The sequence below is a fragment of the Magallana gigas genome, chromosome 8, assembly GCF_963853765.1.
Source record: "Magallana gigas chromosome 8, xbMagGiga1.1, whole genome shotgun sequence".
Lineage (NCBI taxonomy): Eukaryota > Metazoa > Mollusca > Bivalvia > Ostreida > Ostreidae > Magallana > Magallana gigas.
In genome coordinates this window covers 10,896,568-10,902,615 of record NC_088860.1, presented here as the reverse complement: position 1 = coordinate 10,902,615, position 6,048 = coordinate 10,896,568, and positions in this window count along the sequence as shown.

The window sequence follows — 6,048 nt, the reverse complement described above, 5'->3', positions numbered from 1 at the left end:
ACTTGGGTTTGAAAATAAACAAGCAATATCGTCCGTAATGCTGAAGTTGATGATATAATTCTATGAATTCCGAAGTTCTTATTTGTGCGTTCCAGCTCGTTAAGTACAGTGTAAGTCATTAATGAAAACTAAATATAGAAACCCAGATAGCACGCCCCCTTGACGGATTCCTTGTTCTACAGGAAACCACTTAAATTTGACTGATGATACAGGTAGTTTAAAATTATTGTACTCTTAGTAGTAATATGACAGATCTGTGTGATATTAATCAAAAGGAAAGAATAAACAAAACAATTAAAAACAAGATCTCAGATCTCGTGAATGAAGGTATTTGATGCAAGTGTCTGTGGTTCGGAACATTCAATTATGATTTATTATTTTTCCAGGAGCAGATTGGTTACTGTTTTTCGTGGGGATCCAACCCATATCCTTAACCCACTTCAATACTTTAGCTAAAAATGTTTTAAAAAATTTGTTGAAATTTTGTCCAAAGTTGAAAATGCTAATTCGCTTTGGGGTGGGGGGGGGGGGTGGGGGGTAAGACAAAAGACAAACTTTCCTGCAATTAATCCTACATACATGTACATGGCATTGTGAATATGTGTAAGTGAACGGGAGACCTGGGGTTTGTTAATTTTTAGTAATATGGGACTCTGTAAAAAAAAATTTGGAAAATGTTCTCATTTTTTTCTTTGTACATTGCATTTTGTGTATTTTTGTCCAAAGGCTTTTTTTACCTGAGAGAGTTATACAATTACATCACATCTGATCTCTTTCAACGGCACAAAGCGCAGGTAGTAGATATCTGTATTTTAATTGAATTGAGTAAACCCAGTGCAAAGATGGTATATATTTATGCACCCGTATATAAATCAAAGTACTGAAGTACTGAGGGGAGTTGATTTTATCGACTATCATTTATTTTAAAATCAGCGATATGTGTTTTTGCATGGCAATTATATCAGTAATCGAAATATTTCTGAGAAATTGTATGGATCCAGGCAAGATTGAACTCTAGTTTTGTTCAACCAAACGGTCGACTGTCTCCGTTTATCTCCGACAAGCAAGAGCGACTCTCTGTTTTGTCGGATATTAACGGAGACACCCGAGCGTCTGGTTGAACGAGACTAGTACATTGAAGTATATCGTATGAATACACACGACTTCAAAAAATATCTAAACTGTTTGTACCATTTAAAATCTTACTATTTTCATGGTATTAATAAATAGGTTTTCTTGAAAAACAATGCTTAAGAATACATTGCATTTGAATTTATCGATTATTTTCAGGAAATAAGTGTTGTCAGCGGTATTGATTTGTGCTTAGGTCCAACCACTGTTTCACTTTCGGTTTGCCCGAGTAAGTGCAGAGGAGAGTTGACTAAAATCAACTCCCAAAAATTATTTAAGATTTATGCCATATAAGATAAACAATTTCTGTAATCAATAGTAACTTTTGTTTTTAGGGTATGTATCGACAGGTGGGATATTTACCTTTAAGGAGATTGAATGGGTATCAAATTATCCATCACATCTATCTTTGAATTTTGTTTCGATTTTTTTTAAATAATGATTGCCTAACATTATATAAATAGTGCCTGTTTGGGAGGGTAACAGTTGAAATTGACACCCCGAGAAAACCATTGTCAACCGACGCGAAGCGGAGGTTGACAATGGTTTTCGAGGGGTGTCAATTTCAACTGTTATCCTCCCAAACAGGCACTATTTATTTTGTTATACTGAATGTCTTTTTTAAAATTTTTAAGAAAATTTTACTGCTTTTATATAGGAATATGAATTCTACAGCGAACCGTACGCGCATAATTTTCGCGCATGTAACATTTTTTAATGTTACCCGTTGCCATGTGCGTTGCTAACGCTGAGGGTAATAGTAAATATTATTAACTGCGTCTTAACCAATCAGATTTCAGTATTTAACATGAAAGTATAACAAAATATTATACACATCTTTCTTTAAGATTCTATCCATAGGTTTGAAAAATGTGAACGGATACGAAAACCATTGAGCTCATTTTCGTACTTGGTATGAAGAAAATATTCATCGCGATTGAACATGAAAATTTTGTGATATAACGCGAAACTTTTGCAAATAAACGCGAAACTTTTGCGTACATACAGTGATACACATCATTGTCGCAAAAATTACGCGACACGGCGCGAAATTTTGGCGAACAAACGCAAATAAATGCGTAACTTTAGCGTTAAATCGCGAAACTTTTGTTCTATGTAAACGTATTTCTAACCAAATGAATATCAGTTCAATATTGTATGATTTGGTTAAACTGGCAATGGATAATAAATATCCTAATAAACCCCACCCCCAACCCCCTCCGGAAAATTTATTTTTCTGGATCCACGCATGTATAGATACCGGTGTGTGATATCGTCACAACCCAAATTAATTAACAATTAACAATTAACGCATTTCTTTCGCGAATAAAATATTTTTCTGATTTAAAGCCGTCAATATAGACGCTAATTGTGAAAAAGGTTATTTTGCAAAACTTTCGCAAAAGTAACGCGTTTATTTGGGAAAGTTTCGCGTTTATTCGTGAACGTTTTGCTTTATATCGAACAAAGTAGCCGTTTTATCGCGAAAGTCTCGCGTTTGTTCGCAAAAGTTACGCGTTGAATTACATTTTTGCGAAAGTTTTGCATTATATAGCGATAAAGATATGCTCTTTTCGCGAAAGTTTGAATTCGCGTTTTTCCCTTACGAATATGAACTCAATTGACTTTCGTAAACAAAATATTTGTTTTGATGGTATTAAAAAAAAACACGTCTTTAATATTACAGGATATTATATATTAGATAATATAGATTATTCTCAACCAAATTTAAATTCTGCAGTGTCTTACTTGCAACCGAAACTGATTTTCTACTTTCTCTTAAAGATACCACAACAAAATCGTTAAAATAATTATGTATACCATTGATTCTTCTTTGAACAACGACAACATGCTTTAGAAATGATACTTTAGCGATCAATAAAAGAAAAGTTTGGTGTAACATTCCACCTTAAAAATTAATATCTTAAAGGTAATAAAAGAATTTCTTTGATTAGATTAATGCCTAGAATACCGAAATACCACAACCGCTCTGTTCTTAATTATATATGAAATCCATGTTTATTGATACTTTTTGATATCGATTCTGTTGGCTCCAACATTAATTGGTGAATCCTTTTAATTTGCTTCCATATCAATCAATCATTTAACGGATGACGCTTACGCACACGTGCACATTATTCCAGAAATTAAAACAAAAAAATACAAATCCACAAAAAATGAGACACGTATATTTTCAAAATCAAACTCTATTTTTCGCATCTGTGAAATTGGTTTTTTACAAAATCTTTGTCTTGTTATCAGTATGAATTATTCATCATTTGACAGGATGAATTTGTAAGAAACACACTTTTCTCATTTCTATAAAAACAGCAGTTTAAAATAATGATGCACAGCTGTGCGACCTTAATGACCTATTTATACACGTATATAATGTATCTGATTCAGTAATAGCTATTTCAAAGAACTCCATTTTGTCTTTCGAAGAAATGAAATTTAAAAAAAAAGTTATCATATTTGACAGCCTTTTTATGTTCATAATTATGTATATAACCTAAAATCGTGCTTATTTTTGTAAAGTTCAAACTTAATTCGTATCAACCGATCTCTCCAGCTCATTGATTTGTTTTTTTTGTTTTTTTTAAAGTAATTGAACAAAAATTTCCGTCAGAAATCACGGTTGAAAGGAACTTCTATCTTTGACTCGTGAATGTAATTAGTGGATACAGCTATTTCTCGCATTATATCGCCGGTGTGGGATCGGTTTGTCCAGTGTAAGGCAGCTGTGTGAGATATGTGCATTACTACACCGCTTTAAAACATAACCAAATTTGTGTGCTGTAGAGAAATGCATAATGATTGATTGAGAGTATCTATTATGTAATTGTTATGCTTAATTAATTACAATTCATAAAATTTTTATTGAAAAATCTGTCGTATGGCGTATGCTCTTAGTTCGACTTGCATTATTTGAAGCACGTGGAGGGATAAAATGAAAAAGTAATCTTTTGAACTTCATAACAGAAAGTTGTCATACATCGTTTTTTAATGTAAAATAATGCGAGGAAAAATAACCATTCATTATATACTCGCATGGGATGGTGAAATTCCACCTCGGGGCCAAGACTCACGGTCTAGGACTCGTCAGAACCTCCTCCTTGTCCCCTCGGGTAAATGTTGTCCCCTCGGTAGAATTTCATTATCCCACACTGGTAATAATTAATGATTCTATTAATCTTATTTTGTACTTATTTGTCCCCGAAATGAATTTTGAAGCAATTCATTACTTGTAATCTGGTGCAATCGTATTTCAAGCGAATACATAATATTATGATTATGCAGTGTTTGTAGATCTATATGTTACCCTAAAAAAAGCGGCCGGGGGGGGGGGGGGTAAAAAAAAATAAACAACAGCAATTTAATCAATTTTGATAAAACTCTTTTCATCATCGTACACTCAGTTTTATCTGTTTCCCCCTTTTCTTAAAAACCATATATCTATACTGACAAGACCAAATCTAGATCTGACTAGTTTATCTATTCATGTATCCCTTCAAAAAAATTATACATGTACATGTATCCTTCCAAAAAATAGAGGACATTTCCGGTAAGAGGAACCTTTTAACATGATATGTGCATGATAATTTAAATGATAATTCAGAATTTAAAAAATATAGATAATCATGCGTGGATCTAAGGACCCCCCCCCCCCCCCCAACTCTAAATATGTCAGGGTTATATTTTTTGACATGGGAATATCACGAGAAAACTATATACATGTATGCAGGTTGAAAAGGAAATGCATTTTGCAATTAGGAATAACCACCAAAGAACGCATTATATATATCATTCAAATAGTGATTTGAAAAATGAACATGTTTTTTTGCAATAATAATGGATGTTTTACGTGTAAAATCTCATGTCTGCTAGAACAATTTCGTGTACCATGAAATATATAGGATTGTTTTTCTGTGTTAGATGATTGAGATTTTGTTCATTAATTGTACACGTTCACGATAGGTTCTGCTGATGGTAGAGCCAGGTACAGCTACAGATGAAGACGGATCACCCCCCTACAGATCCATTAGTAACGTCTCAAGTATACATGGTACTGGTTCAACGACTGCATGATCATGTAATCACCTAATTATTCTTGCATTCTTTTCCGTCACATGTGAATAGTACTTTTGTTTACTTTGCTTCTGATTTTAAAAGAAATTGAGGCTGATTTTTGTTCTACTTGTAAATTCTTTGTTCTATCTTTCATAAAAATAATTTAAATAAAAAATTACAAATTGTATCAATTCAATTCTATCCAATACCCTAAAACTGCAAAGACGTTTACTGTTAACATTTTTTCTAATTATATTTTGAAAATGTTGATTAAAAAAGGAGGAATATTGGGTATTTTAGGGTGATCAGGAACTGTATAAAAAATCCAAACACTGTCCCAATTATTTGTTCACCTTTTGTGGTTTGAATTCGTTAACCGAGATACATCTGTAAAGAAGATAGCTCATTTAGCTGAGTAGAGTCAAGGTAATAGAGGATCAACTGCCACCGGTAAATTATAAAAAAGCAGGTCTGCCCCACAACGTCATAAATCAGGTGCGTTAATCACCCCCAGCTTCATGTTTTCTACTATAGAGTGTTGTGAGTCATATATTTATAATTAATGAAGCTACATGTTTGAAATTTTAAATAGAGTTCTTAGAAATCCTGAGTTTCATTAAAGGACCTTGTGCATGTATTTTGAAAATATAAATATTATCACATTATGAATGCGAATTACAAGTAGGTTGTGATAGAAACCAGCTGGTGTTCTAGAGTGACCTCCTGTAGAGACAAACTTATGCTTCTGAAATCGTATTGATGTATATTGATCGATTTAAAAAAATATATATATATTGTTTAAAAAATACCCATGTTGACAAACAATGATTTTAAATATAATAAGTA